The sequence below is a fragment of the Pithys albifrons genome, chromosome 2, assembly GCF_047495875.1.
Source record: "Pithys albifrons albifrons isolate INPA30051 chromosome 2, PitAlb_v1, whole genome shotgun sequence".
NCBI lineage: Eukaryota > Metazoa > Chordata > Aves > Passeriformes > Thamnophilidae > Pithys > Pithys albifrons.
In genome coordinates, this window is record NC_092459.1 from 18,725,316 (window position 1) to 18,740,383 (window position 15,068).

A 15,068-nucleotide genomic window follows, 5' to 3' on the forward strand; every position below is an offset into this window, starting at 1 on the left:
CAATCTAGACTACATGGTTATTAGCAAATAATCAGGAAATGTTAATGAGACCTGGTAGGCTGTCTCTTTCTCCTGGCTGTAACTTGGAGACAGTGCTTTCATTTGGAGCCTCACTGTGTGAGGTGCTTCCTTTGGGCTCACCAGACCTTGAACCATCTGCAACTGCTGTCACATATCTCTTCTCCCCCTTCCCCAAAATCTTGTTTACCTGCTTTTTCTTTTTGCTAGTGCCTTCTCCTTGGTTTCTTACAAAGCCAAATCTCAAAGTCTAGTTTTCATATTCCCTGGGCTAAAACCTTGAATTCTCCTTTCCTCTTCAAGCAGGACATCAGTTTGTACTATAAATGAGAAATTCCTTTTTCTATTTATTTTACACCCCACCCCACCCCACCCCCCCTTTTTTTTTTAAGATGTATATATATACAATTAAACCCAATAGAGAGGTGAGGAAAGAAAATATTAGTGACAATTATTTCCAGGAACTCAGACTTACCATTTTAGTTGAGATATTTTTTATTTCAAATTGTATAACTGGATAAGGCTCAACGAAAAGCTTGAGAAGCTGGTAGTTTCAGTACTTACCAATATCTTATCAATTTTAGTACCTTTGGCTGAGCATAAACAAGTAGCAAGCTTTTTCTACATATGTATAAAGATATTTTACCTCTGTTTGAATTCCCTAACACATGAGAGCAATCTATTTCTGGTTATTTATAGTTCTGTGTGCAAACATGCACAGCATTTACACCATGATTTAAGACCTAAAACCTCAAACCAAGGCATTCCAATCTTTGCCATTGCTATCTGCACATTTCATTCTTGTCATCCATGGTTACTGAAGTCAAATGAGAAGATGGAGGTTCAAGATTCAGATAAAATGAATGTTTTCCTCCCTTACACACAGCTGATATGAGCATGTCATAAACCTGCAGTCCTGTCCCCGTGTTTTTCCCCGAAATGCTGCTTACTGATCACATTTATAAACTGCCAATATAATTGTTCTACTTGAAGATGTACTAGGTTCTTCAGCTTGTCAAGGGAGAACAGATTTCTTGATGTGGGATTTAACCTGATCGTAGTTCGGTCATCTTCAAGTACTTTCTCTTTGTTATATTTTTTCCATAGTTTCTAGAATTATTTGTTTAGAGAAGCATCTTAAATTTTGTCATAAACTCTGCTAATCGTCTTTCAAAGACATCTGAGAAGTGTAAAATCCAAAACCAGACAGGAAAAAAAATTGTCATACATCACTGTTTTCTCTGTTTGAACTTAGAAAAATGGGAAGGAGAGGGAGAAGGGGAGGGGGAAGTCAAGGCAAGGAGCACAGGACTGCAAGTGAAAGAACTGTGTTTGACCTGGGACATAGATCATAAAACAAAAACTTAGAAAGGTTAAAGCCTAGCATTTATTACAAGTCCCTAGTAACTATTTTTACTCAAAACAAGAAAGCTCAGAAAGCCTACACTGACATTCTCAGACCACTGGTTTCTCAAGCAATGTTACCTGAGAAAAATTTTGTAGGTTTGTATAAATAATGCCCCTGTTATAAAGTTTGTTAAAATTAAACATTGCGAAGTTGAGAAGCTTCTTAACTACTCTAAGCTTAAGCTTACACATATCTACAGGGAGACCAGGTGTTTACTGTTTTTCTTTTATTTCCACTAAAAATTTTGAGATACCAAGTTCTTGAGTACCTTCTTAAATGCTACTGCAAAGAAAAGGCTAGAAGCTCTGAAAAAAAAAAGAAAAGAAAGAAAGAGAGAAAGAAAGAAAGAAAGAAAGAAAGAAAGAAAGAAAGAAAGAAAGAAAGAAAGAAAGAAAGAAAGAAAGAAAGAAAGAAAGAAAGAAAGAAAGAAAGAAAGAAAGAAAGAAAGAAAGAAAGAAAGAAAGAAAGAAAGAGTAGGATATTTAAAGCCTCCAAATTAAGCCCTCTGGAGATGATGGTAAGCAGAAAAAAGTGACATTTTGAAGCAAACTCACTGTCTTTAAAAGAAGGCATTAGTGGTATATTATTTGGCTTTACTATTGGTATATGTTCCTTCAGGATTGTCTTTGTTGTTATTACTGCTGCTCTTCAACACTTGCATTGAAGGGCAGCCAGATATTTTTGCAGTCTTGCCTCCAAATGAGTGAGAGATTGCTGTTCACACAGCTTTCCTGCTCACAGATGCCTCCTCCACTTTGTTAATATCAGAATATGAAGAATTTATGACATCCTAAGCTGGAAGAACCCACTTTTTTCATGTCACAGGTTTATGATCATACCATAGCTTTGCTGGTCAGTGTCATGGCTATTTTATAGCTTTGATCATCAGTGAAGAAAACTGTCTTGGTAAGTCTCCTGTCTGCCAATGGGAATGTTTTGTCACAATAGCTACAACTTACAGAGAATCCTGATCTGAAATGTTTAAAGAATTAGATTTTTAAGCTACAAGAGTGAAGCCTACCAACCCTCTGACCTCTGGAAAATCATCTGCTTTCTACCAGTTATCCTGCAATATGGAGGTCTGCGGTAGAAAAGGAGTATTTCCTTTGTCTTAGTGTGTGTGATCCTTGATTGACGTGCACAAGGGCTGACCCGAGTAACACGATTAAAGGAAGCATCACGCAATGTGCAATAACTGTTTCCTTACTCTACTTCTGGAAAAGGATGACATGTAAGAATTCCCTTTTTATTTGTACTCACTGTTAGTTGTTTTCAGTCTAAAAGGAAACCATTGCAAGATTTTTTTTAGCATAATTTTTTGTTGGTTTGGTGTTTCCATACTAATGAATATAAGTTACAATGACACTTATTGGCACAGTTGCTTGCTACTCAAATCAGCAGACAAGATGATTTAACTGAAGCAATTATTAAAATATCAGTAGGTGTTTTGGAAGGTAGCATCCTTCTGTCTCCTACCTTTCAGAATAGAGTTTCATTAATCCGCTAGTGTTCTATGGTTTAAGTTTCAACTCTAATTATTGGAAAGCCTAGACATTTAAAAGAAGATCCAGTCTGCTTATTCTCTGCCCAAGAATGTGCAGATTTATCAGCTGACCCAACATTGGGAGAGATTTCGTTTCCAGTTATTCTATAAAGAATAATTCAAATAAAAGGAAGACCAGTAGGAATTTCAAAGGTGCTTTAAGGAATGGAAAAAACTAAGAGAGTTAAAATATTCTGTTGTGTGGTCTGCAGTTTTATCAGATATCCATTGTGCTTGCTTAGTATTAGATGCTGTGGCTTATGAGAATCTCCTCATGACCAAGTACAACAGCTTCACTATCATTGGGGTGACTCATCCTTTCAGTATAATCATTCAGGCCCCTCCTGAGGCAGTAATATGCTGAGTATTTGCTCACAGTGTCTCCCGAGACAATTGGGAACTGATTGGGAACGATAGTCCATTCTCTTTAGCACTATCTTTTGTAAAGCCTAGAAGTCTTTAAGCAAAGATCAGAACCATCAGGACATCTTCCAGTGGACTATGCTGAACATCCTCCTCTGCATGAGAATAAGCTCTAAGCCCATCACTGTGTCCTTGGTAAACTCAAAACTAGGTTAAGGAAGAGTGATGACATCCTTTGGCTCTGATTTTGAAAAAGATATTGTTTTGAGAAAATTCATGCTTTCCTACTACATCCTGGGAACAACCTTGAAAGTCTTTGTATATTAACAAGAAAATCTGACATTTGGTGTTTCCCAAGGCAGGACTGAAATTGGTGAAGCAGTGATGAATTTTCTTTTTAGCTATTTTCTGTCTTTTTTTTTTTCCTCACTTCCATTTCATCAGTTTTTATCCAGCCAAGAGAGAAACTTCTGGACCATCAATCTCCATTACACTCATACACACTTCTACTTTCTAACTGTTTCTTGTGTTATCTTTATCTTTTGTCATGGAAACACATAGAAAATATTTATGCCATCTGGACACACAGAGTATATGCTTTTCTGTTTCCATCCAGTACTGAAATGAAGGGGTTATGATATCCAAAGTCAAAGCTACACTTCTGTGTCTGCCTAGACAACATATTTAGGGAGATCAGCTAGTGTTATCTTGACAACAAGCACAGGAGGGAGGGAGAAGGAAAGAACCTGGTCATATCTAAACAGCTATTCAGCACTCTGAAGTTGTTTTCTCCATAATTTTCAGTCTCTCAGGAAGGAGGTCTCTTTAGGGTGCTTTTGGAAAAAACATTGACTTCTCCGCATAGCTGTGTCTTGGAGCCATGGATGCTGTGCTCAGATCTTGCTTTCACTCCATCTAGATGTGAAGTGAGTCACTTTGGTATGAGACAACTCTGAAAAAATTGCTTTTGTTATTAACATTTGCACTGCTTTGCCTTTGGGACCCTCCCTATGTGTAATACAGAAACTTAGAAGAGGTCCCTGCCCCAAAGATACTATGAAGCAAAGAAAAGGTAAAGAAAGAGCCATCTACAGTGGAGAGGCTGTATTTCCAGAAGTGGACTCTCTTGTGGAGCAGCTACATCAGTGGAAATGTATATAAACTCCTCTCAGGTTTTGTGCTTTTAAGCTTTAAAATTTTCTACCCTGAAGCCCCAGCTTAACTGGTGTTCTGGTGAGCATTGTCCAAATATTTAGCTGAATGGGTCCTGGTGTTATGTGTCTCTTCTTGTGTATTAAAGAAGCTGTTTAGATGCAGCTTAGTCTGTTCAAAGCAGGAATAACTAACCCAAGATTTGTTGAGATCCTGTTGAAAATCACCCTTAGGTAATTTTTTCTTTTTTTTTAATCAGGGGATCTTCTTCTGAAGTTTGTACCAACTTCAGCAGGAAAATTTTAAATGCAAAGTTCTTAAGCAATTTGCTTTAGCCTCTAGGCACAACTGAGTCCCTTGGGGAAAGGGTGGATAGGCAAGTGAACGCTGTATCACCTTTAACTCTCTTCACACCCCTTTGTGTTAAAGCAGGCAGATGAAAACTAATTTCAGTTATCTGTATCATAACATTTTTGAAACATGTATATTTAATTGAATGATTTTTTCTTAAGAAAATACTGATGTAAGAAATTAAATCCATGCAGTGAGTGTATGAAGCAACCCTGTCTAGCACAGTGGATTTCAAACCGTCTAAGGGTATTTTGATACTGAGTTCATGTTCCAAGGTACTGTGACAAGCCAGCTGATAATTCTAAAAAAAATTCACTAAGAGTGGGCTAATTTGTGCATCACTGAAACACTGGTGTTTTTTTGCTGTCAGTGCACATTTTGCATTTGCAAGGAAAGGGAATATTCATTCTTATTATTTGTTAAAAAGAAACTGACAGCTACACTTCTAAACTGAGACTGATTTTGTTCACATCTACCAGTATCCTTGGGAGTGCTGAAGGCACCTGAAAAAGTGCCACTGCTCTGTCGTTAGGTTTCATCTGCCTTTATTACCTCTCTAGGATTTTTTCCCCAGTGTGGTTTTTTTGGTGTTTTTTTTTTTTTTTCAAATGAGCTCCTCCAGACAGGTTTATGTATCTCTTCATTTTCTGTCTTTTAAATGATTATGCAGGATTCATGATATCAGCAGGAGCTGCTGTAGATTGATGGGACCCCATCAACCACCCTGCCCACTCAATATTATAAAAATTTGTGTCGTCAGTAGTCATGACGTTTTGTAGGAAGTTGCCCATTTATGGATACTAGAGCAAATGATATCATCACAATAGGTGGCTCCTGTCTAAATAGGATCATTTGTGAAATGAGATTACAGGCATTTATCTGGGAAACAGGAGACAGGGACACCTGCTTTATGTAATTGATATCCTGGGGAATTATTGTGTATAATAATCAAGAAAAATCTTCATTTCTAATTCTATTATGTGGGAAAAGAACCTTTATTTTTTCTGCCTGCATAAAACAAACCCCACTTCCACATGGAATAAGCTCCAGACCATGTTTTCTATTATGCTTGAATATATGGGACATGCATTGCAATCCTATGCTTGCCACACTGCTGCAGTATACTTGTTTTGCAGAGCTCTGTAGCAGGCTAGTCAAAGCTGTGACTAACCAGACCCTTGGATACATATTCTAATCTCTGGCCTTTATTTTTACAACGAATTTTATTTGTTCATTGATTGTGTATTTTTTCTGATTTGTGAGAAGCTTCATGCTCTGTGCTTGGATGCTGACTGCAATACAGCAATAGTCTTTGATACGGTAAGTCAAAGATGACTCATTTCTTACTCTTGTGCCTTCAATTTATACTTTCTACAACACCATCTCATCAGGTAGAAAATTATGTGTTAATTAATGTCAAAGTAGTTAATTTTCAACAGATGCTCTTCCCTTCCCTTCCCCCAGTACTTTGCACCATGTTTTTTTTTCCTACTCATGAAAGCAGTAGATTTGAACTGTCTTTAAGTAAAATGCTTCTGCTCTGCTCTTTTGAATAATATTGCCATCTTTTTACCTGTTCTCTAATTTCAACAATAGAAAAGAAAATAGATCACACACAGAGATTTGGAACTTAACATGTGATGCTAGAATACATTCAGTTCAGTTAAATATTAACCTTTATTACAGCAAACACAATTCGAAAGGCAAGAATCTTTTCAGGGATTTCTACTTCAGATAAAGTAGAAGGGTTTCGGTTTTCATTTGAGTATTAATACATTCAGATACATCCAGCTACAAGAGCCTTAATTTTACGTGAAAGCAGTGGAGAGAAAATGCCTTACAGAAAGACAGTTTTCTTTGTAATGCAGCGTGCAGAAGATTCAGTAGTACTCCTTATCAAGTGCACTACATGAGATAAGAGCAAAGAAAACCCACATATTTGCTGCACAGTGATAGGAGCTTTTACATTATAGAAATGTTGCTAACAAAAAATGCTATCAAACAGAGGTATTCTTAAAAGAGCTTTAAAAATGTGCTGTGATCACACACAGAGTATAAGCTGTTTCGGAGAGCTAACATTAATTGTACAGTAAGGGTTAAGATTTAAGATTTTTTTTGAGAAATCTACATTTCAGCAGAGGTCTGGAAGATCACTGGGTTACTGGGTCTCCTTCAGTAAAATTCATTCAATCCTGCTTCTAGGATTGACAACTTTGCAGCAAGTGTACAGTGTTCAAATAGCTTGAAATGTTTCGATGTGGGAAGTATTCTCTGTGTGTATTTTTTCCCCTCTCATGTCCTAAACTTTTCAACAGTACAGGTTTGGACTCTTCTTTTTTTCCATTAGTATTAGCCCCTCTAATTTTGGATATGCCTCTCCAAAAAATTACTGAATTTATATTTTCCAGTATAGGTTCCTCATGTGCAGGTAAAATAGCTCACTCTTTAAAAGTTTCTGCAGGAACAATGCCACAAAGGGGAAAAAAAGTGAGGTCTGCATGAAATAAGAATAGAGCTGCAGGCTGGCTCATCAATTCACAAGTTGTAATTACTGTTGTTTTTTTTATTTCTGTGAAGAGGTTTGAAGGTTTGATCTCTGTAGTACCAACATGATTATTTTATAGGCATGCATTAGTATCAGTTCTTGCATTTGATCATAATTAGTTCATGGATCCATATCTGTCATGTTTTCTGTCATTTGAGACAGACTACATCCTTTTTATTTAGCAACAAGTGACCAACATGATCAAATAGTGCCCAGTGCTGTAAATTTTAACAGGCATCTTCTGAAACATGAAAACAGCCAAACAATACTTTTGCTAGGTGTTTAAAGTCTGTTTGTTTAGCAAAGTTGGTGAGTACTGGCATTATTTTTTGAATGAAACGCTATTTTAAAATGCTGGCAGGCAGGTGAAGGTACTTCAACACACGAGCATGTTAAACATCAGCACTGTGCCTGGCATTATCCTTTGCTTTTCCAAGAAAAAACACAGAATAAAGGCTGTTTTGCTCAAATAGTTTCATAATGAGATGTACTTAATATGTTTCATGGAAAATTTTTCACTGCAAATTCTTTTTCAAGTGATCTAGAAAAATGAAGACATTTTCACAGATTTCATTTATGCATATGAAGCGAAAGCTGAAGGAAAGTGGCAGATACTGAGTGCAGAGGCCAAATTGCATGCTCTGTATTTCAGGCATACAACTGTTATGTAGCTGAGCTGATTAAATTTCAAATATCAAGCGGTTTGTAGGGTAGATTTTCTGGAGAATGAAAATAAAGAAATGATTGGGTAGTCACTATTTTTATTAGTGCACATACTATTTTGAAATTTTTTTTAAAAGAAATCGGCATTAATAGTTTTCCTCTAGTTTTGTATCTTTTATAATTTTTCACTAAAGGAAAGCAGATTTGGCAGCTGCCTTTCATAAATAATAAAATAAAAAGAATTAACAGAAAAGATCATCAACATAATTGAAGTAATAAGCATAGTGCAGGGCATATAAATACAAGCAACACATCAATCATGTTTAATACAGTATATACAGTTCTTAAATTAATTTTTAAAACATAAAGAAGGAGAAAGGACCACTGAACAGAGCATATGATGTTCCACTTGTGCTTTATCTAATAAGTTTTTAAATTATATATCCAGGAGTCATAGAACTCTGTAACAGAGATTACATCATATTAGTTATGCTCTATAAATTTTCTTTATGATTTTTGGCATTCTGTTATTGCCAATGTGCTAGAAATCTCAGACATATTTTTCAGAAAACTTTTCGATCTATATGTTTGCTAGTTTTCTTCTTAGATGCTTAATTTTATGCTTTTAGCTTTGTCATTGCAATAAGCTTATGTAGGTAATAATTTGGTTCTGGCTTTGAGGAGAAAAGCTTGAATTTGTGCTGGACTACATGAGGGAAAATCACAAATAACTGGACTTCTGTACATTCATGTTTCATGAGTGTAGTACAATTGAGACCAGATAGAGTTCTCTGATGTGAATATAAAGGGAGTTAAGTGTGCACACAATGGAAAGAATATGGGATCCACATTGCTATCAAAAATAAAATCCTAATGAATTGTTCTAAAGTAGAAAGGGAAATTAGTTGGCTTTTTCTACTCATTTTAAAAAGAAAATTCTGTTAATTGATAAGAGTTTAGCATAGCATAGGGTATGTAAATGCCAGCTTCATTTTCTTTGAATACCACAAGCAATAATTTTTTTATATATATAGTTAAAAAATTCTGCCCAAGGACAGTGCAAAGGGCTGGACTACATACAAAACCACACATCCTTGACTGGAGACACCATGGCTAAATTAAACTGAACTGCTTTTAGTTTCTTATTGTGTAATATAAATTATTAACACCCGCAGCTATGAAAAATTTGCATGGCTTGGTTCAATATGAATTATATCTGTTGTAGAATTTAATTTTCTTTGACAGATGCACTTGCAAAATTGATATTAAAGCCTGAAAATTGTACAATACAGTGTCAATGCCAGCAAAGCAAACACAAAGTAGCAAAGTTGTTCTACTTAGCAAACTATTAATTCCTCTTTGCAGCCCATTACCAAGGTACAAATAGGGTAACAAGTCTGCTGCTGTCAGACAACCCTCACAGTAGAGCATTTAGGGATACACAGAGCAAACCACATAGTAATTCATAGATTTCTTTTACTGAAAGAGAGTGAGACTGCATCTTAGTTACCATTAACATCTTCAGAGAAATGATAGGCAAATAATAAATGCCACTGCAGTGTTTGTGATAGCGATAATTACTTGCAGTATCAGAGTCAAAGATTTAAAAGTGACCATTGCCCATCAAAAGACATTGGGAAAGAGATACAAAGCAGAAAAATCCCTTACGGATCATGCATTTCCATGATGTCTGAGAAAAGGTATTCTTTTCATTAGATTAAAGTTTAGCTGATCTTTATAATAATGTGCTATCTGTCCTCCCAGTTCTTAGCACTCTATCTGACATTTGATACAAGACCAACACTTTCTACTTGACCTGCCATCATCAAATCCTTGGTATCTGGGGCTTGAACACACTTCTGCTGGAGCAGATGGCAAAACATTTACTGGCTTAACTGGGCAACACACCATTTAATAGTTGAGGCCAGAAAGTATCAGGCTGCTTTTTACTTGTCAGATCCAGGTGCTGTTCCTGCAGATCGAAATCTCACAGCAGTTCATGAAGAGGAAGAGCACTTCTAGACCTCATGTACTTTAGCTGTGGAGAGAGGAGGGACAAGGGCAGGCCACGCATGTTGAGATAAATGTTCCTGTAGCACAGTGCAGATAATGGCATGACTGGTGAGCGTGTGGCTTGGGAGAGCCAGGTACTGTGCTCCTCAGGCTATGCTGCTGGGGAGCAGCCTACCTGCCTGTAGAACCTGCTGCCAGGATCCCACTAGGGTGCTGTTCTTTGGACACTGAGGTTCTAAAAGGAGAGCAGGTTTGGGTGATCACATGTTACTTCAGCACACATGCACAGACGCTCCCTCACTGTGGCTGCTCCTCTACATGATGACAAGGAAATCCAAATGGAGGTAGTTCATCTCCTACAAAAATTTTGCTGTGAAGTTGGAGTGGGAAGTGAGCTCAGCATTGCTTTGAGGAGTGGGCCCAGTTCAGATGTTCTTGTTTTTGAGGGAATCAGGAACCTAGGAGGTGCTTATTCTTAGAAAGCTCTTCTTTGTGCTGGCTCTCCTAGAGACAAGGCCTGGGTTAAACTTCCCCAGACCTCACATCGCTCACCATTCACGTCAGCTGCATGGCTAGGAGAGGACACAAAAATTGGAGGCTATTCTATACATTTCTCCAGAAATTTTTTTTAGTCCCATTTTTTTAATGCATTTTTAGTACTATAAATCTTATCAATGGCTCTTTAAGTGGGGTATTGTCATCTGGGCAATTATTCTTGTCTCCCTTCTCCCTGCCTGAATGCTGATAGCAGCAGGCAAGAACTAAAAGAATTTAAAGAAATTAAAAGCATATTTTTTCTGTTCACTTGGTGCGTTTGACAGCATTTTGTATCTATTCACCCTCATTGTTTCCTCAGTGCAATCATTTGGCTTCTTCATTTACTTGTGCAGGCATAGTAGTAGCTGAACAGAAAAAACATCTTAAACCAAGAAGAATAATACTATAGTGTCATAAAGATTGACAGGCAAAATAGCTAATTCTCGTGGGGACTCTCGCTTTTATTGATTATATGGAGTCAATGGTATCTTTCTCCTGAATATGTAGTCCGTATACAGTTTCATAGACTTAGTAAAAGCTTAAATTATACCTTGCAATTAGACAATTAATTTGTGCTATTGCTCTGAACTGCCATCTAAGCATTTATCTCCCCCATATTTTAACTGAAGTTATGGCCCCATTTCATTATTCCTTTAGCAGATCCATCTGCAGAGGTTCACATCCTGCCCACAGACACTTGTGCCTTCCCACTCCCTGCCTGAAGTGTGCCCCGGTGTGCTGAGTTGGCTCTTTCTGTGGCCACTCTCCAAACCACAGCTTTGACAAGACATTCTTTTTCCAAAACATGCAGAGACAAGCTGAACAGGTGTTTTTATATAAGATGTGTGTGTGTGTGTGTGTGTGTGTGTGTGTGTGTGTAGTTCCATTTTCTTTGCATGTCCCGTTTCACAGTGCCATTTTAAAGGACACCAGATAATAGCTAGGAAAATATCTGGAACTAGGAATAAGACTAACTTCCAGTAAGAGCCTCTTAAATCAGATCTACAGCCTAAGAAATATTAACAAGCTTGATAAGTTTACCTGATGTAAATGTTGGATTCCTAAAATGGATTGAATTTGTAAGAAGTTAATAACCTTTTGTGAGGAGAAAAGAATCTGCAAGATTTTTTCAACTAATTTTGATACAGTATTTTCAATATTACATCAGAACAGAAAATCTTGGTTATCAATATAATTTCCCTTTTAGCAGCACCTATAAAGCACATGAAGAATGTGGACTTTAAGGAACTAAGAACTGTTTGAATAAGATGTTGCTTTTATAGCAGGAAGCAAAGGTGAACCCCTGTCCTTGGTGTTCACATTGCAGGTGTCAAAATGTGTTCAGTAGGGTGATGAAAGAGATAAAATCCAATTTGGGATGGTGAGCTAAGAATATCAGCAAACCTACTTAGAACTTTTTTTTTGAGAAGTTGGATGGCATGGGACAGTTATCAGCAATAGTATGTAGCAGCATTGTGCATCCGTCTGGGTGTTCTCAGGTTTCCTGTACAGACTCCAGGGGAAGGCAGTTACATGCCCATGTCCCAACATCTTATTGATTTTGGTGCAGTTCATGGAGCTTCATGGCTCTTACGATATCCATGTCAATGCTATTGTATCTCATAATGCAACATTGCCTTATAAAGAAGGCAATAGCAGTAACAGTTTGGGTGCACTCTAGATGAAAATGAGTAAGAGCTTCCTCTAGGTTTTAGTAGGCTCAAGGATAAAGCCCTGTGGGGAAAGGGAAATGCTTTCTAACCTAGGAAACTCCCTGTCCTGGGACTGTGCATGTCACCTCAGCCTTTGGTGTTTTGTGTCTATCCAAGCTAGTTGGAGTACTACTTTGATGGATCCCTTATGTGCCTATTGTGCAATGAATGCCTGCTTCTTATCATTCTCACTCATCCTAGATAGAATTCCCTAGATTTAGTATCGAGACACTTACTGCTTTGTATTAAACCCCTTATGTCTGATCTGAGTATGCGGGTTTATTGATACATCTACGCTTCAGTAAGCCAGAACAGATATATGTTTGGTATAATGTAATCTTGAGATTCACTTCTGATTTCTTGTGTTCTCCTAGGATCTCATATCTCCTGTGCCTGATCTCACCCAGGAAAGTTGTAACGTGTGAGCAGAGACAGGCATTTGTATGCACACACAGAGACATACACACACATACACATGTAGACACACACACATTCTTTTAGAGAGCCAGAAAGAGCAGTGTGTACCCCTCTGAAATAGTGCCAGATAGCACAGTTATAGCAGATTCTGCAATATTTTGCAGATATTTCATGCTACTGCTTTCTGGTCTGAAGAGACTTCAAAAACAGTCTGGCTAGTTTGTTGGGGGTTTTTCCCTCTTGTGGCACAGGAGTGCTGCACTAGACAAGGCTCTTATCACTGATGAACTGGCTATTCATCAAGACCTCGACGTAACATAGCATAACTTGTTAATGCATTGTACACTTAGTTTCATATTAGTTTTGGAGCCTTGAGAAAACCAGCTAAGCTGAAAGATGCCATATGCACCCCACTGCATTGGGCATGAGAAGGAAAGAGGAGAAATCATATCCACAAGTAGCAGAGAGACCTGGAAATTAACTCAGAGGTTTAAAACTGTATTTCAAAAGACTATTGCTGTAATGCTAATTTAATAGCACAATTTCTATTTTACTTATTTCAGTTTCGAATTCTATTAACAGTTAGATATGAGGCAATCAACTTCTATATTTTTTTCCTTTAGAAATGCCAATTTTCTGAATGTAATATGAATATTTTTCTCTCTGTCCCCCCAAGGGGGAGAGCTTTCTTTCATATTTAATTGTCATAACAAATCAATTTAACTATCTGTGTTCAAATGGGTTACTCTGTAAAAGAGGTCACATTTGAATTTCTGGGTAGTGTGCCATTAGGAATCCAGTTTTGGGGTAGTCAGGTGGTTATGAAAATGTGAGATTTCTATAGAATTTCAGGCTGGGGGATTGCGTAGTTCCTGGTCATGGGTGTATGGTACCTGCACCCCTGCTCCAAGAAAATTCAGACAGACCTGATGTGCTTGAATTTTTTTCAGAGACGTTGAAATCTGTGAAGAGATCTAAACAGTATTGGACATTGAATAATGGAGATTCTTCCAAATAAAGAAAAAAATTGGTTTTATGGTTAAATTTGAGTGGTCTTACTCATACAGCTGTGATGTGTCATTAACAGAAGAATAACAATTGAGCACAGGATTCTGAGCTACTGTTTCCAGCACAGAAGAGGACACTGTGATTACTGTGCTAGCAGCTGTTCTCTTTAAATGAAGGACACTTTTAGAGACAAGTTGTATGGAATAAGAGAGGAATAAAATAAAAATGTACCCAAGTAAAGGAAAGTAGGGATCTACCAAACCATTCCTAAGACTACAAAATTGGTAGATTCAACTGCATATTGTACAGGTTGGTTTCAAAATGAAATTTGTGTGATTTTCATTTGCTTTTTAGCAAACGGTTATACTAGTATATAGTGCCAGTAACAAAAGTAGCTCAAATCAGTGGGAGTTTTACTAGTGGGCAAAATTGGATGTAAAATTACCCTGATGTCCACCTAAAAGACATGTGTGGTTCTTTCTGCTCAACACATTGCCATCTAAAGCTACAACCTTGGCTCATAATGATGTGTGAAAAGTATCTTTTACAAATTATATTCATGAGGTTATGGGGTAAACTAAGAAGCCAGGAGAATCTGCTTGCTTTTCTTCAAAAGTTCAAAACCAGGTTACATGCAACATTAATTAGAATGCTCAATGAAAATTTCAAAATACATGCTTTAAAATTAACTTAGTTTTCCTCACACATTTTTTGCATCAAAATGGACCTGGACAAAACAGAATTATAGCAATCTTGCATCAGCTGGAGAGTTTTTCTGAAGACTTTTTATAGCCTTTTATCTCTGTTAAAACAAGAATAAACCAAAAAGTGGTGTTTTACTGGTGATAGCAACAATAAATGAAAAGAAGAACTTAGTATATTGCAAAAAAATTTATATATATATATATATAGGACAGATCTAATGTGGTAATAAGATATGAGTAGCACATGCTGTTGAGGGAGGAAAAAAAAGTAAGCTCCTTGCCCAAGAAATAAGCATAAATCTGAATCAAGAGGTGAAATATTCTTATTTTCAGCAAGACAACATTGATTCATGTGGATTAATAAGAACAAATTTATAAATCAGCTTCTTGTAAAACATGAGACCTGGTCTGGTGTAGGGGATAGTGATTTAGCATTTATATGAAGCAGATTATCTTTAGAACTGCTAAGGCATTGGTTTATATTATTTCAAGTTTGCATTGCTGTAACTAAACCTTAGTCTGGAGAGCTGATTTGATTTCCCTGTGTTAGCTTGGACTCAATTGCTTATTCACACAAAATGGCCTGTTTGCCACGTACTGTGCTCATGGAGTTCTTCTTTCACTTGCCACTGCT

General features: G+C 37.1%; 1 protein-coding gene across 4 annotated transcripts in view; it reads left to right on the forward strand.

Annotated features, from left to right (window-relative positions):
- The window catches only part of DLGAP2 (DLG associated protein 2), a 459,639-nt gene that overhangs the window by 123,913 nt on the left and 320,658 nt on the right, over positions 1-15,068 (forward strand). Inside the window, exon 1 of one of the 4 annotated variants that reach the window (XM_071548429.1) lies at positions 6,007-6,155. The exons of the other annotated variants lie outside the window; for them this stretch is intronic. The gene's annotated coding sequence lies outside the window, so the exon portion shown is untranslated. Of the gene's footprint in view, positions 1-6,006; positions 6,156-15,068 lie in introns of those variants that run through there. 4 annotated transcript variants of the gene reach the window in all.